General features: G+C 43.5%; 1 long non-coding RNA gene across 1 annotated transcript in view; it reads right to left on the bottom strand.

Annotated features, from left to right (window-relative positions):
• Positions 1–14347, bottom strand: part of LOC140187408 (uncharacterized) — a 48215-nt gene extending 33868 nt beyond the window's left edge. Inside the window, exon 1 of the long non-coding RNA XR_011883093.1 lies at positions 14268–14347. This is a non-coding gene — a long non-coding RNA (uncharacterized lncRNA). The remainder of the gene's footprint in view (positions 1–14267) is intronic.
• Between the last annotated feature and the right edge of the window lie 11104 nt (positions 14348–25451).

Below are 25451 nucleotides of genomic sequence, written 5' to 3'. Positions count from 1 at the left end.
CTTTCTCAGCACACTATATATACGTGTACATACTGAGGCCTCTGCTGGTTAAGGTTGACCATGGATATTACATCCTAGTTGTTCAGCCGTGCAAAGCCTGAGCAGTACGATACGGAGGGCAAGCTGCTCCCCCTCTCCACGCAGCTGATGGACCCCAAGGAACGGCGGGATCGGCACAGTTAGGCATCCGCAGCATCGCAGGAGTTGCCAGTTAGCACTGCACTCAACATAGGACTACCCTGGGGACTCCAGCTCTGGATTTTTCCCTCGGGGTTTGCACCCAAAGCCTTCCCCGTAGCCGCAAGGCAGTGGAGGTTGAGGTCAGAGTTTTCCCTCTCCTGGGCGATCTGCTAACTATGGCTGACGACCCCCCTCCCCCCACTCCACTCCATCTGCCCAAAGTTACTGGTTTTAAGGTGCCAGTAATTCACCTATGCCCCTTCTCCTGTCAGCAGAAACGGCTCTGCTAGCTTAGTAGCTAAGCCCCACGTGAAGGCCAGGAGTTAGACTTGGTTGTCAGAGGCTATTTAAGACATACTCCATTGGGAGCACTTAATAGCTAGTGGGAGCTTATCACCACTACCATCTCAGCTATAACACCCCTAAAAAACTATAATATATTTTATAGTTATAATAGTTGTATATATATATATATATATATATATATATATAATAAACCTGATTCTAATTCAGATTCTACTTTAAAGCTGCCTTGCAGCTGAAATCATGTCAAAATGACCAGTATAGCCTACAGTCATCCGCGTCTGAGAAGCACAACAAAGCCTTGCCAAACGTTTGAAGTACAATTGTAATTTGCCAATTTTTCTCAACAGCTGTTGACAAATCCATGCTTTGCAGATAAAAATGCGGTTGCCCCCGACCAATGTCTACAAACGTTAATAATGGGCCAAACAATCATCATCTCGTGTTTACCATACAGATATTGCACAAGGTGCAAATCCTTTCTTTCTTTGCAGACACATTGTGTGGCAGGGAGCCTGTTTCTCGTCAGCTGACAGAAAGCAAATTGGCACTGGACAGAAGTAAAGTCACATTGACCTCAATGTCTGATTACTTAGGTATTAAGGCTCTCAAGAATGGAGACAGCCTTATTTCCTGGAATGGCTAGCCAGAGTCTGTCTTGTCTACAGGCTTGCTCCGCTCAGGAGATGTTGACCCATTGTCCTGCCAAGCAGCGTCCTGGACGTAAAGCCCTATTTGTTGTACTGCGGCCTCTTTAGAGAAGTGTGTCTCTTTATTCCAGGCAACCTTCAAAGTATGCCAAAAAAAATTGCCATCCGTAGGTAAGGGAAGGAAGTGGGAAGCTGTCTTTAAGTGTTATCCTTGTCATTAGGGTCAGGCTGGCCTCGACAGTAATTATTTATTTATTGAGATACAGTGCTGATTAGGGCTTTCTGGCCACTCTGCAACCCCCGATTTAACCCTAGCCTAATCAAGGGACAATTTACAATGACCAATTAACCTACCACCCTCTACATCTTTGGAATGTGGGAGGAAACCATAGCAGCCAGAGGAATGGGGAGAATATACAAATTCCTTACAGACAGCGGAGGGAAATGAACCCAGGTTGCTGGTACTATAATGGCATTGTGCTAACCACTATGTTACAATCTCCCTCCTATAGCTTATAGTCTTATGGTCTTATCCTACCTGTTGGCACAAATATTGAATTCTCCTTTTGGTAAAACAATGTTTTCTCTCCTCCTCCCCTCTTCTTCTATTCCCCACTCTGGCCTCTTGCCTCTTCTCACCTACCTATCATCTCCCCCAGGGTCCCCTCCTCCTTCCCTTTTGCCTATGGTCCACCCTCCTCTCTTATCAGATTCCTTCTTCTCCAGCCCTTTACCTTTCCCACCTACATGGCTTCATCTAGCACCTTCTAGCTATCCTCCTTTCCCTCCCCTTTTTATCCTCGTGTCTCCTTCCTTCCTTTCCATTCCTGAAGAAGAGTCTTGGCCCGAAACATCGACTGTTTATTAATTTCCATCGATTCTGTCTGACCTGCTGAGTTCCTCCAGCATTTTGCATGTGTTGCTTTATTTATTTATTTTAGCTTGAAATTCTGATTTAAACCTTGTGAATACTTCCTAGATCAATCACGTCCTTTCTACATCATGGTGCCCAGATATGTATAAGATATAGGAGCAGAATTAGGCCATTTGGCCCATTGAGTCTGCTCCAGTATTTCATCATGGCTGATCCATTTTCCCTCTCAGCCCAATCTCCTACCTTCTTCCCGTATCCCTTCATGCCCTGACCAATCAAGAATCTATCAACTTCTGCTTTAAATATACATACAGACTTGGCCTCCACAGCTGCCTGTGGCAGAGAATTCCACAGATTCTCCACTGTTGAGCTAAGAACATTCCTCCTCATCTCTGTTCTAACAAGACACTTCCTCTATTTTGAGGTTGTCTTCTGGTCTTAGACATTCCCACCAGAGGAAACATCTCCATATACACGCTATCAAGCCCTTTCACCATTCAGTAGGTTTCAATGAGGTCATCCCTCAATCTTCTAAATTCCTGTGAATACAGGCTCAGAGCCATCAAATGCTCTTCATATGACAAGCTGTTTAACCTTGGAATTTGTGAACCTGCTTTGAACCCTCTCCAGTTTCAGCACATCCTTTCCAAGATAAGGGGCCTAGAACTACCCACAGTTCCAAGTGAGGCTTCACCAGTACCTTAGAAAGCCTAAACATTACATCCTTGCTTTTATATTCTAGTCCCCTTGAAATGAATGCTAACATCACATTTGCTTTCCTCACCACTAACTCAACCTGCAATTAGTCTTTAGAATATCCTGCACAAGGACAACCAAATCCCTTTACACCTCAGATTTTTGTATTTTCTCTCCGGTTAGAAAATAGTAAACCCTTTCATTTCTTCTACGGAAGTGCATGACCATACACTTCCCAACATTGTCACTTCTTTGCCCATTCTTCTAATCTGTCTAAGTCTTTCTGCAGCCTCCCTATTTCCTCAAAACTACCTGCCCCTCCACCTATCTTCATATCGTCTGCAAACTTGGCAACAAGTTTGGACGATTCAATCATCCAAATCATTGACATATAACGTAAAAAGAATTGATCCTAATACAGACCCCTGTGGAACACAACTAGTCACCGGCAGCCAACCAGAAAAGGTTCCCCTTATTCCCATTCTTTGCCTCCTGCCAATCAGCCACCGCTTTATCCATGCTAGAATCTTTCCTGTAACAATATGGGGTGGTAGCTTGTAAAGTAGCCTCATGTGTGGCACTTTGTCAAAGGTCTTTTGAAAATCCAAGTACATAAGGTCAACTGGTTCTCCTTTGTCAATCCTGCTTGTGATTTCTTCAAAGAATTCCAACAGATTTGTCAGGCAAGATTTTCCCTTGAGGAATCCATGCTGACTACAGCCTATTTTATCATGTGCCTCCAAATACCCTGAGACCTCATACATAATAATCAATTCCAAAATTTTCCCAACCACTGAGGTCAGGCTAACTGGCCTATAGTTTCTTTCCTTCTGACTCTTCCCCTTTCTTGAAGAGTGGAATGATATTTGCAATTTTTCAGTCTTCTAGAATCATTCCAGAATCTAGAGATTCTTGAAAGATCATTACTAATGCCTCCACAATCTCCTCAGCTACTTCCTTCTGAACTCTGGGGTGTACACCATCTGGTCCAGGTTTTCCAAGAACCTTCTCCCTAGTAATGGCAACTTCACACACTTCATGACCCTTGAAACCTGGAACTTCCACTGTATTGCTAATGTCTTCCACAGTGAAGACTGAGGCAAAATACTTATTCAGTTCACCCGCCATTTTCCTGTCCTCCATTACTACCACTCCAGCATCATTTTCCAGCAGTCCAATATCCACTCTTGCCTCTTTTTTACACTTCATGTGTCTGAAGAAACTTTTGGTATCCTCTCTAATATTGTTGGTTAGCTTACTTTCATATTCATCTTTACTTTAATGACTTCTTTAGTTGTCTTCTGTTGGTATTTAAAAGCTTCCCTATCTTCTAACTTCCCAGTAATTTTTGCTCTATTATATGCCCTCTCTTTGGCTTTTATGTTGGCTTTTGCTTGCCTTGTTGGCCATGGTTGTGTCATCTTGCCTTCCGAATACTTCTTCCTCCTTGGGAGGTATACATCCTGTGCATTGCAAAGTAGGAGGGGACTTTGGGAGCACATGACTAAGTGATGAAACCAAAATGTGCCTCTGTTTTTTCTACAGTTTGAAACAATTAAAAGTTATAACGATTATCAAACCGCAAACTTGAGAACATGAAATAAATGATAAATGGAAACCATGCCTGAGTGAATTAATGTTAAATTAATCACAATGTGGAGCTGTTTTCTAACCAAACTAATTTGTACTTGACCAAACCCACAAACAAGGTCTTAGTGCCCAGATGATCTGCTCTTTGCCTATCTACCTCATTACAATCTTACATCTCATTGTTTACCTGCACTGTGTTCCTCTGACCAGAAAAACTGCATCTGACTTTGAGGATGACCGAGATCAGCGCCTTGCAGCACCACGAGTCTGGCACCACAAAGCTGTGTATGCACCTGTTCTAACAGCCGCCATTCCATGTCCAACCTGCAACCGCATGTGTGCTTTGGTCTTCAGCCTCCGAAGCTACATGCGTATCCATAGATGATGGCACAATGTTTAGTCTTCCTCGGACCCCGAGAGACAACCTCTAATTCCTCTGCAGCTTTTGCATTTTGTTCTGCATTGTTAATGTTTTACCTTGTGCAAAGATTTGATCTGTATGGACAGTAGGCAAGACACACTTTTCACTATACATGTGTCAATGATAAACCAATACCGTGCGAATAAAAAGACAAAAGAGACTGGAACTGAGAAGAACTCAGCAGGTCAAGCAGCATATGTGGAGGCAGAAGATGTTAGTGAAGGAAGATGAAAGGTGACTTGGAAGAGGTGTACAAGATGATAAAAGGCATAGATAGAGTGGACAGCCAGAAACTCTTTTCTCCCAGGGCAGAAATGATTAATATGAAGGGACATAATTTTAAGGTGATTGGGGATGTTTTCTACACAGAATGTGATGAGAGCAGGGAACACCCTGCCAGGGTTGATGATAGAGACAGATACATTAGGGACATTTAAGAAGCTCTATGATCAAGGACGATGGAAGATGGAGGGCTGCATAGGAGGGAAGGGTTTGATTGTCCTTAGTTGAATGGTCGTCACAACACTATGGAGCAAAGGGCCTGGTCTGTGCCATAATGTTCTATGTTCCAGGTAAGTCAATATTTCGGGTCAAGGTGCTGCATCAGGATTGAAAGGGAACAGGAAAACAGGAAAGGTTACCAGTGCATTGGAAAGATTCTGAAATTACTGTCCATTCTCAGGTTGGAGAAGCGACACCTCATTTTCTATCTGGGTAGCCTCCAACCTGATGGCATAAGCATTGATTTCTCTAACTTCTAGTAACTTTCCCCCCCTCCCCCTCCTCCCTTCTTCAATTCCCCACTCTGGCTCCCCTCTTACCTCTTCCCTTCCCCTCACCTGCCTATCACCGAACCTTGGTGCCCCTCCTCCTTCCCTTTCTCCCATGACCCATTCTCTTCTCCTATCAGATTCCTTCTTTTCCAGCCCATTACCTTGTCCACCTATCACCTCCCAGCTCTGTATTTCATCCAGCCACCTGGCTTCACCTATCGCCTCTCACCTTGTACTCCTTTCACTCACTCGCCCACCTTCTTATTCTGGTTTCTTCCCCCCTTCCTTTCCAGTCCTGATGAAGGGTCTTGGCCTGAAGCACCGCCTGACCTGCTGAGTTCCTCCAGTGTCTTTATTTCTGGCACCAACAGAATCTCTTGTGTCTCTGAAAAGTACTGACATAGCTTTGCAAGTCAGCTTAGTTTAACAGGTAGCTTTGTAGAATTGCGTGTCAGGAGCACAGCTCAGCTGAACAGTCGTCATCAGCTGTTCAGCACAGGGTTTTGAATACAAAGCCCCGGACACCTAAAATATAATTCTTTTATTATAGTGATGAGGGATGGACTTCAGAATGCTAATTGAAAGAAACAGGATTGCCATGAACTATGTATTAAGTGGCAGGAGTATGCCTTTAAATTTGTGTTAATGTAGAAGGTACACTCAGTGGCCACTTTATTGCCTATACCTGTATACCTGCCTGTTAATGCAAATATCTAATCATCCAATCTAATCAACCCAATGCATAAAAGCATACAGACATGGTCTAGAGGTTTAGTTGTTGTTCAGATCAAGCATCAGAATGGGGAAGTAATGTGATCTGAGTGACTTTGACTGTGGAATGATTGTTGGCACGAGACGGAGTGGTTTGAGTACCTCTGAAACTGTCGATCTCTTGGGATTTTAGCGCACAATAGTCTCTAGGTTTTACAGAGAACTGTACGGGGGAAAGAAAACATCCATTTAGTGGCGGTTCTGTGGGGGGAGAAAATCCCTTGTTAATGAGAGAGGTCAGAGGAGAATGGCTAGGTGGGTTCAAGCTAACAGGAAGGCAACAGTAACTCAAATAACCATGCAGTAGTGTGCAGAAAAGCATCTCTATATGCACAGCATGTCGAACCTTGAAGTGGTTGGACTACAGGAACAGAAGACCACAAACATACATACAGAGGTCACTTTATTAGATATCACTCCTTGAAGGAGTCTTGACTGCTGGGGAGGCTTGTACCCTTGATGGAGCTGAGTGAGTTTTCAACTTTATGCAGCTTGTTTTGATTCTGAGCAGTACACACCCCCACCCCCATACTAGATGACGATACAGCCAGTTAGAATGCTCTCCACAGTACATCTATAGAAATTTGTGAGTGTTTTTGGTGACATACCAAATCTCCTGAAACTTCTAATCAAATACAGCCAATTGATTATCCCAGACTGGCTCTCTGAAACTATTCTATTCTAGGCATCCGTTAGTCTTGCGAGACCATGGATCTGCGCCTGGAAAGTCTTCACTCTCCAGGGCGCAGGCCTGGGCAAGGTTGTATGGAAGACCAGCAGTTGCCCATGCTGCAACACTCCCCTCTCCACGACACCAATGTTGTCCAAGGGAAGGGCATTAGGACCCATACAGCTTGGCACCAGTGTCATCGCAGAGCAATGTGTGATTAAGTGCCTTGCTCAAGGACACAACACGTTCCCTCGGCTGGGGCTTGAACTCATGACCTTCAGGTCGCCAGTCTAATGCCTTAACCACTTGGCCAGTGGTTAGAATCATAAGCACTGGCATATGTTGTGAAATTGGCTGTTTTGTAGCCACAGTTTAGTGCAATACCTAAAAATTACTGTGTATTACAAAGGCAAATAAAGCAAAAGATGAATAATGAGTAGTTGTTGCATATTTAGTATATTGGTAATATTTGAGTAATCTTGTTTGATTAAGCATTCTTGTTCATTACGGGTTATATGCAAAAATATGTGAATTGCATATGTTATGTTGCCGTGTGATATAGGCACACCTCACTTAAATTAAACACCAAGTTACACTCACATTTAGATTATGAAGACATGTAGTCCTCTTTTATTGTCATTTAGTAATGCATGCATTAAGAAATGATACATTATTTCCTCCGGTGTGATATCACAAAACACAGGACAGACCAAGACTGAAAAAACTGACAAAACCACATATTTATAACATATAGTTACAACAGTGTACAATACTATAATTTGATGAAGAAGTCCATGAGCACAGTAAAGTTCAAAGTTTCTCAAATGTCCCACATCTCATGCAGATGGGAGAAGAAAGAAAAACTCTCCCTGCCACGCTGACCACAATCCGACTCTGAGTCATCCGAAAACTTCGAGCTCTGATCGGCTCTCCGACACAGAGTACTGAGCACCACCTCTGTCCAAACGATTCGACCTCCTTCTCGGTCGCCAAAAGCAGGCAAGGCCGGGGATTTTGAGGCCTACCCTCTGAAAGATTCCTGACCACACAGTAACGACAGCAGCAAACGAGCGTTTCAGAAATTTCTCCAGATGTTCCTCTGTGCTTTCACGTCCATTCTCCATCAAATAAGAATTGTCCACGACCCTTATTTAACAGATACGATATCATTTTTCACCAGAGGGCTGCGCACGTGCAGGCGCACCACCATCTTCTCCTCCCGCCTTTTTTAGCCTCTTGCATCTTCCTTTGAATTAGTTGAATGGTTTGAAGTTATCAAAGAAAATAACAGTACTGTTCATGGTTTCGTGGACCATTCCGAATTCTGCTGGCGGTGGGAAGAAGCAGTTTTTAAGATGTTGAGTGTGTGTGTTCTCAAGTTTCTGTACCTCCTCCCTGATGGCCGTGACACAAGGTGGCTCAGTCTGCAGAGCCCTGAAGGTTAGTGACTTTGCTGTCTCTTGCCATAACCCTGATCATGTCCCGTGTCAGTTTAAAAAATGCACTGTTTAAGACTTCTCCCCAAATGTCAAAGCCAAGTTTATTGTCAAAGGAGATCTTGCAGCAGCAACACAGGCGCGTGGCATTAGAACCACAACATTCACAAGAAAAACATATTTAACATAAATTACGCAAGCATTGTTCCAAGTTATTTTCCAAAATACTAATTTAAGCAACACCAATTTCTCTCAAAATATGGGTATTTCCTGTCCAGAATGGAGGCACTTATATTTGAACACTATAACTTGAAGCTCATATGGCCAGAGTGAAATCCGGGCCTCTCTCTCTCTCTCTCTCTTCCTTATGCTATTTTTAAAGGAAAGAAATAGAAGAACACAAACTTAAAATATAGGTAAGACAAACAAGTAACCATGTATAACAGGTGTAAAACTGTTTTGTGCTCTAAGTAGTCACAATGGGTTCAGCTCACAGAAAGCACACTTGGGAACCCTCTAGGTTGTTAGAGATGAAGAGGTTTTTGTAGCAGGGTCCTGCCATCTAAAGAATCTCAGGTATAGCTAAACGCAAAGGTTCGCTGCTGTGTCTCGCACAGCTTTCAGCCCTCCCAAAGGCACCTTGAGGTGGAAAAGAAAAGGAACTAATATGGTGGATTGTCGTATGAAATTTATGAGGATACAATCATTTATTGGGCTAATCAACCTCTGAATAATGTTTCCCTGCATTATTTTATTGGAGATTATGATTACTATATGGTTTGTCCAGACTCTACAGATAACAGCATTAACAGCAGAAACAGAAGTTGTCGGCCGGGCCCAGATCAGTTAGATCCCTATTCTAGAACATCATTTACATCACTTCTAACTCTGTCTCTTACTTAGTGTCACAGGGCTTCATCTGGAAGAGAAGTGGATCACGACAGACCTTGAGCTTTTTTTCTGCGCTGTTTCAAGCAGTTATACTGGAAATGAAATAGTTTTCAGTTAAAGCAACCCCAAATGTTTATTATGGACTTGCAGACAATTTGTCCAATAACAGAAGTTGCATAAGAGTTTCCCGCAAATAAATTGTGTCTTACTCTGCTTGGTTTGGAATTTTGACATCCATCTAAAGAGCAAATTGTGCAATGAAAATATCTGTGTTTAAAATCTGGTTTGATTTATGGCCCCAGTAATTTCAATGAGAACATCTGCAGCTTCCTTGACCTGGAACACAGAACTGTCCAAAGCCTTTGTATTTACAATTCTCATTGTAATCATTCTCATTGTAATGTGACTTCAGTGACTTTGACCATGGATAGGGCGGCAGGGTAGCATAGTGGTTAGCACAATGCTTTACAGTGCAGGTGACCCGGGTTCAATTCCCACCTCCGCCTGTGAGGAGTTTTATATGTTCTCCCCGTGACCGTGTGGGTTTCCTCTGGGAATTCCAGTTTCCTCCCACAGTTAAAAGATGTACCAGTCGGTAGGTTAATTGGTCATTGTAAATTGTCCCATGATTAGGCTAGGTTTTAAAAATCGGGGATTGCTGGGCAGCATGGCATGAAGGTCCTATTCCGCACTGTATCTCAATCAATAAATAAAATAAAAAAGATTGCTGGTGCCAAATGGGGTGGTTTGAGTATAACAAGAACTGCTGATCACCTGGGATTTTCACGCACAACAGTCTGTAGAGTTTACAGAGAATGGTGTTGAAGAACAACAAAGTGAGTGGTGGTTCTGTGGGAGAAAATGCTTTGTTAATGAATGAGGTCAGAGGAGAATGGCCAGACTGACTCAGCTGACAGAAAGGCAAGAGTAACTCAAATAACCATGTGTTATAACAGTGGTGTGCAGAAAAGCATCACTGAACGCAAAACCTGTCAACCCTTGCTACGGTAGCAGGGGACCATGAACATACACTCAGTGGCCACTTTATTAGGTGCAGAAGATACCTAATAAAGTGGTCACTGAGCATATATTCAACTCAAGAAAACAGCCCAAGATATAGCTAACATTCTCTAATCCTGACAACATCCTGGTGGACTTCTTCTGCACTGTCTCTAAAGCCTACACATCCTCCCTGTAAAGAGGTGACCAGAACTGTATGCAGTACTCTATACGTGACCGAAAGAAAGTTTTATAGAGCTACAATGTCCACTTTTATACTCAATGCCCCAACCAATAGAGGAAAGTATCTATATGCCTTCATTTGTACCTTATCTGGCTAGTGCATTGCTTTAAAGCACCAGCTATTAAGATCAGGATTCAGTTCCTGCCCATGTCTATAAAGGGTTTATATTCTCCCCTTGAACACATGCTCTGGTTTCCTCCCACATTCCAAAGATGTATGGTTAGGATTACTGAGTTGTGGGCAAACTATGCTGGCGCTGGAGGCATGGTGACACTTGCAGGCTGCCCAGCACAGTCCTTTGCATATTTGTGTTGCTACAAACAATGCATTTCACTGTATATTTCAATGTAGATGTGACAATTAAAGTGAATCTTCAATCTTCTATCTAAAGAGACCTACAGGCTTACACTCCAAGATTCCTCTATACATCAGTGCTTCTGAGAGACTTTCCTCCTACATTTCATTTCCCAAAATGCACACTTGTCTGGATTAAACTCCCTTTGCCATTTCACCGTTCATATCAACAAATGATTCGCATACTGCTGAACCCTTTGACAACCTTCTTTACGATCCACAGCTCCACCAACCTTTGTGTCAACTGCAAACTTACTCCTCAGACCACACATGTTTTCACCCAACTCAGTTAAATGTATCACAAACAACAGAGGTCCCAATATTGACCCCTGCAGAACATCACTGGTCACAGACCTCCAGACAGATTACTACCCCTTCACCACTACACTTGCAGCCAAACCAGTTCTGATCTATTAACCAATCTATTAAATCACCATGCATCCAATGTACCTTAATCTTCTGGATTAAACTACCATGAGGCACCTTTATGGAAGTCCACATATACAACGACACTGTCCTACTTTCATTAGTCAACTTTGTTGCCATCTTAAAGACTCAGGCAAGTTTGTAAAACATAACCTCTCCTGTACAGAGCCTTGCTGACTCTCATTACTAAGTTTATGCTTTTCTGGATGCATCCTATTCCTATAAGAAATTCATTCAACAGTCTGATAATGGTGGGATTGGAGCTGCTGGTCATAAAATGGGAGATGCTACTAAAGAAGGCTTAGCAAGTTGTGTGGACTTGTGTAAAAAAAAGCCTTCATCTGAGTGAAGCGATATGGCGAGAAGGCAGGAACTGGGTACTGATTGTGGATGCTCAGCCATGATCACATTGAATGGTGGTGCTGGCTTGAAGGGCTGAATGGCCTACTCCTGCACCTATTGTCTATTGTCTATTGCTCAAAAGTAAGTTTATTATCAAGGCATGTATATGGAATGCAACCTTAAGAATAATTTTCTTGTAGGCAGCCATAAGAAAACAAAGAAATACAATAGAATCCACAAAAAATACACACACACACACATAACAAAGAGCAACAAACACTTGATGTAAAAGAAGAGGGCAAATAGTAAAAAAAAGTAAACAAATAATAGAACGTGATCTGCAGAGCCCCCGAAAGTGAGCCCATAGGCTGCAGAGTCCGCTCAGCACTGAAGTGAGTGAAGTCAGTCCAGAAGCCCGATGTCTGCAGGGCAACAGCTGCTCCGGGACCCGGCGGCGCAGGACACTAGACCCACCTCCCGCTCGATAGTAATAGTGAGTAGAGAGGGAGACGGGCGGAACACAAGCAGACTGGAGGGGCTCAGGTCGGGGATCTTGGCTGGCACAAAGTAGTGGGGCTGAGTTCCAGTTCGTTTTCTGCTCTTTAATCTGGCACGTCGCCCGCCCTGGTGATGGCTGACCTCATCTTTAGAGTGCTGAACCTGCATTCCCGAAAGTCAAGTTCGTCAAGTCCTTCAAGAGATCGTAAAATTGCTAGTTCTTTCACATGGTTCAAAAGTACATTTGTTAAAGGGAAATTACAAGCTGCAGATTGCAGTAATAGTAGCTCAGAAAAAACATATCTAGTAGTTTTCAAAGCTGGCTGCAAAACATTGCCGCATATTACTAGTGCCATCTTGGAAGAGAAGCACAGAAGAGAAAGCAAAAGGAAAAAGAATATCTCCTCATACTTTATAAACTCTCTGCATGGTGTTGTCCATGTTACCTTCTTTGATGGGATCCAGCATTACTGGTGCACAGAGCATAAGGGTCTTTGCAGAGTTTTGCAAATCAAAGGCTGGGTGCAGAAACACCATCGCCATTGTAATGTGATGCTGAGACCACAGCCTCAGCTTTGGTCACAGTTCTATTAAAAGCAAGAGGCACTGGAAGGGATTTGACCTTGTTTTAATGTTGACTGCAGATTTGAAATTCTGTGAAAAGTTACAGTAAATAAAAAGGAATCCAGCATTTAAGGCCAGAGTTACAGTAAATCGTAACTGTCTGAACGCGTGGTGAAGCAAGGCAGGGGCATCTTGGCTGGAATTACAGCTTACTTGCAACAGACTAATTTCAGGGAGGTGGCCAAGATTGAGAAGGCTTCTCCATAGACATTCTTGATTGATAGTGTCAAAGGCTTTGTTTAGGTCAAAGATGGTTGCATATGGTGATTAATGCATTCCTTATGCCATTCATGGAGCTAACCTGCAGTTACAATTATAAGCTATGTGGACAGACTTCACTTTGGGATTTATAGAGTAGCTTTCTCTTGCACAAACCTACTAAAAACAAGGTTATTCAGCTCTTGACCCGGAGAATATAACTTCACTCAATTTCACTCGCCCATCACTGAACTCTTCCCACAACCAATGCATTCACTTTCAAGGACTTCATCTCATGTTCTTGATATTTAGTTCTTATTTATTTATTATTATATTTTTCTTTTTGTATTTCCACAGTTTGTTCTTTCATTTATTTATTTATTTATTGAAATACAGTGCAGAATAGGCCCTTCTGGCCCTTCGAGCCGTGCTACCTAGCAACCCCAATTTAACCCGAAACCTAATCACAGGGCAATTCACAATGACTGATCAACCTACCCAACCGGCATGTCTTTGGACTGTGGGAGGAAACCGGAGCACCCAGAGGAAACTCGCACGGTCACAGGGAGAACGTACAAACTCCTGACAGGCAGTGACAGGAATTGAACCTGGGTCGCCTACACTGTAAAGCGTTGGGCTAAAAGTTATGCTACCTTGCCGCCCCCAAAGTTTTTCACATTGGTTGTTTGTCCATCTTGTGTGCAGTTTTTCACTGATTCTATTGTGTTTCTTTGTATTTACTGTGAATGCCCACAACAAAATGAATCTCAGGGTAGTATATGAATATCCTTATCATAAAGTATCATAGAAACATAGAAAATAGGTGCAGGAGTAGGCCATTCGGCCCTTCGAACCTGCACCGCCGTTCAGTACGGTCATGGCTGATCATCCAACTCAGAAACCTATACCTGCCTTCTCCCCATACCCCCTGATCCCTTTAGCCACAAGGGCCTTATCTAACTCCCTCTTAAATATAGCCAATGAACTGGCCTCAACTGTTTCCTGTGGCAGAGAATTCCACAGATTCACCACTCTCTGTGTGAAGAAGTTTTTCCTCATCTCGGCCCTAAAAGGCTTCCCCTTAATCCTCAGACTGTGACCCCTCGTTCTGGACTTCCCCAATATCGGGAACAATCTTCCTGCACCTAGCCTGTCCAATCCCTTTAGAATTTCATGTAAGTACTTTGACAATAAATATACTTTTAATTTAATTGATTGAGCTTTGTGGCTTGCAGGAGCCTATAGATACAGGCTTTAGTATTTCCTGCATTCTAACAGTGACATTTCTGCAAAACGTGACACGCAATTGCAAGTGTTTTTCTTTTACCTTTTTTTCTCCTGGTCCACACCAAATGAACTCATTACCTCTGCTGGAAAATGTTTGTGTAGTTTGGCCGTGATGGTGCCTCGCAATCAATGAACCTACTCAATCTCACTGTACAGGTTCACACATGAAAAGGATCCAATTACACAGGACACAGAAGGCTAGAGCTACACGTCAGCATTAACTGAAAAGAGGTGAGAGAGTCAGAATAACAACAATGTTTTCCTGACAGTCACATTTCCGAGTACAGGGGGCACCAGTTGTAATCAGGATTGAAAGAATCAGGGATCAAGGATCAAACACTGTGGGAATACTGGATAAAATGGGGAAAAAGATATAATTCCTTTAATCTCTGACTCAGTGCATGTTTGACCTCTTATATAAATGACTGGAACACAATTCTGAACTTGGTCATAGATTGGACACATTGTCCAATGAAAGAGGAAATACCAGGAAACAGGTTAGGAATCAGAAACTTGGTGGGACTTCCATGTTTTGGAAAAAAAATAAGAGCATCAGGGAAAAATATTTTTTCTGCAAAAAAAGTGTTGTAAGGCTTGTGGCAAACCACCCTGCTAGTTGTGCCCTTGCACAATAATAGTATCTTGAAGAGACCTTGGATCATTGCCACATTTTAGCTCAATAATAATATAGCATATGTCCAGTTTTCTTCCATTAAATGGCCCTTAGCAGTTGTCAAATCACAAACAAGAGAAAATCTGCAGATGCTGGAAATCCAAGCAGCACACGCAAAATGCTGGAGGAACTCAGCAGGCCAGGCAGCATAGCTGGGAAAGAGTACAGTCAACATTTTGGGCCGAGACCCTTGAATCTATGAATCATAGCCGTACTAGACAACATCATTGACTTAAACGATCATAGCCTTTGCAATTGGTGCGAGTTAAATCAATATACAATGTTTTAAAATTTATTTGCAATTTTATCTCCTGAACAAACAGTTGCACTGTTGGTAACAGAGCTTCAGGGAGATGGGATGATAATAGAGTGGAACAGGGAAACTGGGATACCAATCAGCAGGCGTTCTTCCCATAGGTGTGAGCTAGTATCTTCTGCGTAACTAAAGAGAAAGGAAACTTGTATTTACAGTAAAGACAGCGAGGAGGGAGGATCGGTCCGCATCCAATGCCTCGATGCAATCACGAAGAAGGCTATACTTGGTTAGGAGTTTGGAGAGATTTGGTATGTCGCCAAATATTCTAGCAAACTTCAACAGGAGCACAGTGGAGAGCATTCTGTCTGGTTGCTTCACAGCCCTGTTCTGGTGCAGGCTCTAATGCTCAGGATCACAAGACCCTGTGGAAGGCTGTAGACCCATTCAACTCCATCAATGGCAAAAACCCTCCTCACCATCGAGGACATCTTTGAAAGGCGGTGCTTCAAGAAGCCGGTACCCATCATTAAGGACCAACACGCCATTTTCCCATCACTACCATCGGCAAGCAGGTACAGGAGCCTTAAGACACGCGCTCAACATTTTCAGAACAGCTTCTTCCCTTCCACCATCAGATCTCTGAATAGTCCATGAACACTGCCTCACTATTCCTCTTTTGCATATTTATTTTTGTAACTTATAGTAATTTTTATGCCTTGTAATTTTATAGTAATTCGTAATTATAGTAATTTTTACCACTGCCACAGATCAATAAATTCCACACCGTATTTCAGTGATAATAACCCCGATTCTGATTCTGAGTACAGATGGAGAAAGTCAGATTCATAAATCTTCACAAAAGTAACAGAAATTGCGGGTTAATGGGTTAATGAATATAACTATAGAGTAAATAAATCATAGCAGCAATAATGGGCTAGTGAGAACTGCTGGTGTTTCTCATGGTTGAGGAGCTTTGTGAAATCTCAGTACCCTGGACACGCTGTTAATACTTGGCTATCACATTTGGCAAAGATACTATCAGTGTCACAGGGAACCGAAACCAGAAGAGAGAACATTGATGTCAAAATAGCTGGTGAAAGTAGGCCACAGTGATGCAAATTGCCACTGTTTTCAGGGCCTTGCTCGAATGGTTCTAAGAATGTCAATAGAACAAAAGGTTGGAAAAGAAAAAGATAATTGCAGGGAAAAAAAAGCAAATTAAAGGAAAGAATGTGTTGGCACATGGCCAAGTGGTTAAGGCATTCGTCTAGTGATCTGAAGGTCGTTAGTTCGAGCCCTGGCTGAGGCAGCATGTTGTGTCCTTGAGCAAGGCACTTAACCACATATTGCTCTGCAACGACACTGGTGCCAAGCTGTATGGGTCCTAATGCCTTTCCCTTGGACAACATCGGTGTCGTGGAGAGGGGAGACTTGCAGCATGGGCAACTGCCGGTCTTCCATACAACCTTGCCCAGGCCTGCACCCTGGAAACCTTCCAAGGCACAAATCCATGGTCTCACGAGACTAACGGATGTCTATAAAAGAAAGAATGTAGTTGGCATTCTCACAAATCACCATCGAGGACATCTTCAATTGGCGGTGCCTGAAGGAGCCGGTATCCATCATTGTGGACCCACACGCCATTTTCTCATTATTACCAGTGGCGAGCAGGTACAGGAGCCTTAAGACATGCTCAACATTGTCAGAACAGCTTCCCTTCCACCATCAAGTTTCTGAGTAGTCAATTGTTCAATACTCTCCATATTATGGCAATAGGAGGAGAAGATGGCGGCGCGACGCAGCGCGCGCGGCCTCTCCGGTGAATGATATCTGTAATCTGTCAAGTAGGGTAACGTGCACAATTCTGATTTGATGGAGACAGACATGAGAGTATGGAGGAACATCTGGAGAAACTTCTGAAATGCCCGCTTCGCTGCCACTGCTACTGGGTGGTAACCAGAATCTCCGGAGCAGAAGGCCCCGAATCCTCGGCTTTGCTTGTTTCAGCGGCCAGGGCGAGGTCGAAGGCGCTCGGCAGAGGATGGTGCTCGGGAGGCTGAATTGGAGGGGCTGGTCGGAGGCTCGAAGTTTTTGGACGGACGGACTCAGTATCGGCTGTGGTCGGCTGCTTCCAAGGCATCAGCAGTTGTCGGTGCCTTGGAGGTTTATGGCAGGGAGTTTCTCCCTTTTGCCGCCTGCTATCGGGGACTCGGGAGTCAATCTGGACTTAAGACTTTTTTTTACCGTGCCCATGGTCTGTTCTTTATCAAATTATGGTATTGTTTTGCACTGCTGTAACTATATGTTATAATTATGTGGTTCTGTCAGTGTTAGTCTTTGGTTTGTCCTGTTTTCTGTGATATCACTCTGGAGGAAGATTGTCTCATTTCTTAATGCATGCATGTATTTCTCAATGACAATAAAAGAGGACTGAGTGTTCTCATAATCTACAAAGGTTTGTAATCTAATAGAGTGTTTTCACTAATACTTATTAGATCTCTCTCCACTCATAACAATCAAACGCATGCATTGCTGCTCAGTAAAACAGAACCGGAATGATGCTTCTTGCATTGGCTCCTGCACATGTTCACAACTACTTCATAAGACCATAAAACATAGGAGCAGAATTAGGCCTTTTGGACCATCGAGTGTGCTCCCCCATTCGATCAGGGCTGACCCCTCTCAACCCCATTGTCCTGCCTCCTCCCTGTAACCTTTGATGCCCGAACTAATCAAGAACCTATGAGTGTCTACTTCAAATGTACCCAATAACCTGGCCTCCACAGGTGTCTGTGGGAGTGAATTCCAGAGATTCTGGCTAAAGAAATTCCTCCTCAACTCTATTCTGAGGCTGCGCCCTCTGAGGCTAGGCTCCACCCCCCCCATAGGAAACATCCTCTGCACATCCATTTTCATGTGTTTCAACCTACACACAGGGTTCTAAAAATAGATAAAATAGTGAAATAGACCAAGACCTGCACTTGCTGATGAACAGGTGCAGAAGCATGATAGAGCTAAATAGAGGGCCATGGTCCCAAGGTACAGACACGCCCAAGGCCCCAGTATCCAGGGTCCTGAATGCCCGAGCTAACGTAGAGCTTGGTTGGAAATGAATGCACCTTTCTTTAAGGCTGGCACCACAGTGTCAGGGAGCGGACTGTTGTCTGGGTTCCGACACTGCTTACAGAGGAGCCCTTATGGTGCACTGTCATGCTTCTGTGAGCTCATGGGCCTTGGGGAGTTTCTACATTTCACACGTCAGTCAGAGAATTCAGAGAAAGACATAAGAGACTGAAAACACAAACACAGAATATTACAGCACAGTACAGGCCTCTCGGCACACGATGTTGTGCTGACCTTTTAACCTGCTCTAAGATTAATCTAACCCTTCCCTCCTATGTAGCCCTCCAGTTTTCTATCATACATGCAGCTTTTTAATCACTAGAAGTCATTTAAATGCCGCCTACGTATCTGCCTAAACCACCACCCCCGGTACAGCATTCCACATAACTAACTCTGATACCCCCCCCCCCCCGATACTTTCCTCCAATCATCTTATGCCCCGTTTATATCAACTGGGTTCTGCACTTGTCTAGTTCTGCTTAATTTAATTTATATTCTTATTATTTATTTAGAAATGCAGTGTGGAACAGGCCCTTTTGGCTCAATGAGCCACTCTGCCAAGCAACCCACTTGTAATATTTACCTCTAGCCTAATCACAGGACAAACTCTAGGAGGAGGGAAACTCTGACCTCAAACCTCCACTGAGTTGCAGCTATACTCACTCATGAGGAAGGCTTTGGGAGTGAACCCTGAGGAAAAGTCCCTAAGGCAATTTTATATTGAGTTCAGTGCTGACTGGCAACTCCTGCGACATGGTTGCTGTGAAACTGTATCAGTCTCTGCCTTTCCTTTGGATTCATCAGCTACTTAGAGAGGGGGAGCATGCTACATGGGCCAGCAGCTTGCTCTTCATATTATACTGCCCTGCCTTGCATATCACATAGACAGCTGGAACGCAATACGTATGGCTGACCTCCACCAACAGAGGGCTTCAATCATAGGACAATTTTCAATGACCGATTAACCTACCAGCCAGTACATCTTTGGAATATGGGAGGAAACTGGAGTGTCCGGACGAAACCCATGCGGTCACGAGGAGAACATGCAAACTCCTTTACAGACGGCACCAGAATTGATCTTCGAACTCTGACACCCCAAATTATAATATTGTCATACTAACCATTACACAACTGAGGTGCCCTGCACTGGCTTTCTTTGTAATTGCTATTTAAACGTAAATGCTCTTATTTTACCAGTAAATTGAAATGTTCAGTTAAACCTGGTCAGTTGCATTTCCTAAATCTGCTATCTTTTTCTTTTACACATTTGAAGAGAATTCTCGTACTGCACTCAAACCTGCTTTATATCAACCACAATGTCTACTTCTCGTTAAATTTCACCAATGGTGAAAAAATAGCAGTGCAAACATACCCTGAAAGTAACTGCTATGCAGCAGTGTGTTGACACTTACATGAATCTGCAGTCTTTACAGTTTAATACTTCATTTTTTTTAAATATGTCGCTCGATCACAAAGTCACAAAATAACCACAAAGGACATTGTGAAAAGGCTACACAAGGTAATGGACGCAGCCCAGTCTATCACAGGTAAAGTCTTCCCACCATTGAGCACCTCTACAAAGTAGCATCCATCATCAAGAACCTCCACGGTCCAGGCCATGCTCTTTTCTCACTGCTGCTATCAGGAAGGAGGTATAGGAGCCTCAGGACCCACACCATCAGGTGCAGGAACAGTTATTACCCTTCAATTATCAGGCTCTTCAACCAGAGGGGTCAACTTCCCTCACCCCGACACTGAACTGACTCCACACACTATGGACTCACTTTCAAGGACTCTGCAAATCTTGTTTTCAATGTTTCTTTGAAATGACCTGATGATGCTGGAGTGGGTTCACAAAAATGATTCCAGGATTGAGCGGCTTGCCATATGATGGCTCTGGGCCTGTATTCACTGGAATTCAGAAGAACGAGGGGTGACCTCATTGAAGCCTATCGAATGCTGAAAGGTTTCAATAGAGTGGATGTGGAGAGGATGTTTCCTATGTCTAGGACCAGAGGACACAGCCTTAGCATAGAGGGACGTCTTTTTAGAACAGAGGTGAGGAGGAATTTCTTTAGCCAGAGAGTGAATCTGTGGAATTTGTTGCCACAGGTGGCTGTGGAGGCCAAGTCTTTACGTATATTTAAGGCGGAGGTTGATAGATTCTTGTTTGGTCAGGGTGTGAAGGGACTTGGGGATATGGGGCTGAGAGAGAAAATGGAAATGGCAGAGTAGACTTGATGGGCCAAATGGCCAAAGTCTGCTCCTAGATCTTATGGGCTTATTTATTTATTTATCTTTTATGTACTTGCACAATTTGTTGTCTTTTGCACATTGGTTGTTTCTTCAAAAGTTCAGAGTAAATTTATTATCAAATTATACGGTATATGAGCCATACTAACCCGAGATTCATTTTCTTGTGGGCATTCTCAATAAATCTAATAACCATAATAGAATCAATGAAAGCCTTCATCAACAGGGTTGACAACCAGTGCACAAAAGACAACAAACTGTGCAAATACAAAAAGAAATAAAAAAGTAATAATATACAGTCTGGTTATTTCAATCTGTAAATTTTCCAGCTCAAAATCAATTTGGAAAATTTACAACAAAATGTAAGAAATGAAATAACAAATTTTAGAAAACGCTATGTACACTTGAACGTACTTAGATTAACACTACCTAGGAGAGAAGGAGGAAGAGGATTAATAGACATATAAAAATGTTTACACAACAGTCAGATAAAAATATTAAGAATATATTTTCATCAACGAAAACAGGATTCAGCACTCAATGCAACTATATGCAATTCAGATTTCAGATAAGAAGTATGCACCACTAAACTTAAATGAAAACACAAACCAGAAAATGACAAAGTTATCACTACAGAAGAAAAAGTTAACCAATGGAAGAGCATGACCCTCCATGGAAGACATCCCCATGATCTGAGCTAACTAGATGTCAACAAGGAAGCATCAAATGTCTGGCTCAGAGCTGGAGACCTCTTCCCAGAAACAGAGGGATTCCTTGTGGCAATACAAATCAGGTGATTAACACAAAATAATTACCAAAAATGCATAATAAAAGACCAACAAATTTAAGGTGATAAATGCGGAAAATACCAAGAGAAACCAGAAACAATCCAACTTATTACAGGATCCTATAGCAGTTTAACTCAATCTGATTACTTACACAGGCTCAATCAAGTGTAAATATCATTCACCAAATTCTTACTTTAAATTACAAACTTATAAAAGACGCCATAGCTTACTATAAATACCAGCCTGATGAAGTGTTCTTGAAAATGAAAGTGTCTTTGATGTGTGCAGTTTTTCATTAATTGTGTTATGTTTCTTTGTATTTACTGTGAATGCCCACAAGAAAATGAATCATAGGGTAGTGTATGGTGACGTATATGTACTTTGAGTATAAATTTACTTTGTACATTGTAGCTTGTGATTAATAATAACATGCTTGTGTCCTGATGAAGGGTCGTGCCTGAAACATTGACTGTTTATTCCTCTCTGTAGATGCTGTCTGATCTGCTGAATTCCACCGGCATTTTAAGTGTGTATTACCTTGGATTTCCATCATCTCCAGAGTCTATTGTGTTAATAATGACATTCCTATGTTTTCTGAAAGGCTTTAAGAATTTGTTTCTTGCAAAACTTTTCAGGAGGGAAATGCTGGTTTTGCACTGAGGGTGCTGTGTTACAAGACCATGGCCAAAGAAAGTGGGTTGCACGGATGTCACATGGATGATAGAAAAATGGAGGGTTATGGGGAAGGGAAGGGTTCGATTGATCTTGGAGTAGGTTGAAGGATAAGCACAATATCATGAGCTGAAGGGCCTGTATTGTGCTTACCATTCTATGTTCTTTGTAAGGCTTTGTTTTGTTGGAGTTATGGGTGTTGATCTTTTTAACAGTTTTGCTCGCAAGTTCCAGATATATATTTTGGAGGGAATCACCCTCGTCGTTGTCCGGAGGCTTGCGTGCCTCAATGACCTGGAGGGATATGCTGGCTGGAGTCAGGGTTTTATGCTTTGGCTCTGGGTAGAGTCACCCATGCCAAACAGGTCAAAAGGTAGAGACCAGACTAAGAGTGGTCAACTGATCTTCCAGGTTCAGGGGTTCGGCTCAGGGCTAACAACCTGGACTGGTCAAACAAAACTCTTACAGAAACCACAATGAAGAATTCTCCTACATCTGAGTGATGGTATTCCTGAGTCTCCACCTAGGACTTGCATGACTGGCAGTAAACTGAGCGGAAGCTAGTGACATGATGAAGGAAGCTGCGAACACCACCAGAGATGGAAAGCCTTCATTGCTGCCCTTACCGCCAGTGCAAAATGGGCAAAAGAAAAAGAAGTCATTAGTTGCAATATCTTGTGCTGAGATAGCGGTTTTGTGACTTTGGTGAGACTGGGAAATAACCCTCTGAAAATAAATGGACTTGCACTTTTGTGGCTCTCCTTGTGACATTAGGATGTGCTAACGAATATCAGTCAAGCAGACTGGGAAAGAGTACAACTAGGAGACAAGTGGCCAAGTAACTTATTTTAGAAGAATGGGTTGAAAATAAGAGGTGGTCGGCATATTGGAAGAACTATCCTGACATCACTGATCTTTAGACTACATGTCTCTGCTTCAGTAGTGCCCAGGATCCTTTACATTGGGCTGAGAGCTAATGAGGCCTTGCTCTCCCACGTCAATTATTCTCTCTTCTCCACTCTCCCAGCAAGGAGAAAATACAAAAGCTTGAAAGCACTCAAGGTCAGCTTCTGCTCCGTTGTTATCAGATTCCGAAACAGACCTGTCAATTGCTAAAGAAGAACTCTCAATCTCCCTTGCCGTGGCCCTTGAACTTTATTTGCTTACCTGCACTTCTCTTCCCCTGTAGCCACAACAATATATTCTGCACTCCCTTCATTACATATTCTAAATTCAGCTTCTTACCTCGTGCCTCCCTCCCCCACCCACCTACTTTTGCCCCCAGGGTGTATGGGGTGTCAGGGAGGGTTCGCACCTCTGGTGGGGGAACATGTCGCGTCCTTTTCAAGGCGGTTTGTGCACCTTTGATCCCCACCTGACACTCAGCTCTCACCTGTGGCTCCCCGTAGCTGTTTGCATGCGACAGCGGCCACACCCCAGGCAACGGCTTCGATAGGCCGGCTAAACCAGGTGAGGGTAGCCGACGGGTCTCAAACCCTGGGTGAGATAGGGAGCTGTCTATCCCAGCATGTGAAGACAGACTCCGGCGGATTGAGCAGACGAGTCCAATGGAAGGTCCAACGGTCAAGAAGGCGGTCTCTGCAAGCATCGTGGAATGCGTAGAGCAGGACAAGACACAGAAGGTGTCCTGGTTATCCACTGTGCCTAGTCCCATCTCCAGCCGTCTTGACTCTACTGGATCCAGATGGGAGTTGGGAAGAGAGAGTGAGGCTGACGCTGCGCAACTCTCCCTCACTTAAATCTAAATCAAGCGTCAGTCTCGACACCATCTTCATCATATTGGTGTTGAGGTCTTCATCGACGATGATGGACAAACAACAACAACAAAAACTTTTGCCCCTCAACTGGCTTCACCTATCAGCTGCCCGCCTCTACTCCTTCCCCTCCCGTATCTTCTTATTCTGGCTCCTTTCCCCTTCCTTCTCAGTCCATACTCAGCATGAAATGTTGACTGTTTACTCTTTTCCATCAATGCTGCCTGACCTGCTGAGTTCCTCCAGCATTTTGTGTGTGTTGCTCTGGATTTCCAGCGTCTCTGGAATCTCTTGTGCTGACAATATTCTGCATCCTGTTTTTCTTTTTACTATCTCGATGCCCCTCAGTATGGAATGATCTGTCTGGGTGGAATGCAGAATGAAGTTTCTCACTGTATCTCAGTGCAAATGACAACAATAAGAACAGCGCCAATACCAATACATCTCATGTGTGAGATAAACAAGAGAAAATCTGCAGATTCTGGAAATCCAGAGTAACACACACAAAATGCTGGAGGAACTCTGCAGGCCAGGCAGCATCTATGGAACTGAATGAACAGTCAACATTTCGGGTAGAGACCTTTCTTCGGGACTGAGGAGGAAGGGGGGAGATGCCCGAATATAAAAGTGTGGGGTGTGGGGGAGGAGGGTAGCTAGAAAGTGATAGGTGAAACAGGTGGGAGGGAAAGGTCAAGGGGAGAGAGGAAGGAATCTGATAGGAGAGGAGAGTGGGCCATAGGAGAAAGGGAAGAAGGAGGGGATCCAGGAAGATGTAAGAAGCAGGTGAGAAGAGTAAAAGGACAGAATGGGGAATAGAGGAAGGGGGACAGTAGATGAATTAGTTTACCAGAAGGAGAAACTGATATTCACCCCATTCTGTTGAAGGCTACCCAGATGGAATATAAAGTGTTGGCTCCTCCACCCTGAGGGTGGCCTCATCGTTGTGAGGTGATCCAGTGATCCATCCCTATAATTCCACATTGAAATTTCAGTTCTGATTTTGTGTGTTCAAATCCCATGAAAAAAAAGAACATAAAAAACAAAATAGATCAAAACATTGAGTTTCTGTTTCTTTCCTGTCTGGTTCTTTCTGAGAAGCAATCAGTGACTGGGTGATGATGTGCTTTGATCCAGACATTTTCGCAATTAGAGGAGAGGAGAAGATGGCGGCGCGACGCAGTGCGCAGCGGCCACTCCGGTGATGCATATCTGTTATCTGTCAAGTAGGATGCCGTGCACAATTCTGATTTGATGGAGACAGGCATGAGAACATGGAGGAACATCTGGTGAAACTTCTGAAATGCCTGTTTCGCTGCCGCTGCTACTGTGTGATCCGAAATCTCCAGAGGGGAAGGCCTCGAGTCCCCGGCTTTGCTTGCTGCTCGGCGGCCGGGGCGGGGTCGAAGCGCTCGGCAGAGATGGTGCTCGGTGTTGGAGGGCTGGTCGGAGGCTTGAAGTTTTCGGACGGACTCAGAGTCGGCTGTGGTCGGGTGCTTCCAGGATGCTGCATCGGCAAGTTTGCGGCGCTGGAGGCTCATGGGAAGGAGAGTTTCTCCCTCCTACCGTCTGCGTGAGATGTTGGGGGCTAACAGGACTTTGAGACTTTTTTTTTACCGTGCCCATGGTCTGTTCTTTATCAAATTACGGTATTGCTTTGCACTGTTGTAACTGTATGTTATAATTA

Source organism: Mobula birostris, chromosome 24, assembly GCF_030028105.1.
Source record: "Mobula birostris isolate sMobBir1 chromosome 24, sMobBir1.hap1, whole genome shotgun sequence".
NCBI classification, from domain to species: domain Eukaryota; kingdom Metazoa; phylum Chordata; class Chondrichthyes; order Myliobatiformes; family Myliobatidae; genus Mobula; species Mobula birostris.
Note: the sequence above shows the minus strand (reverse complement) of the source record. Positions and strands in the feature narration are given on the sequence as shown.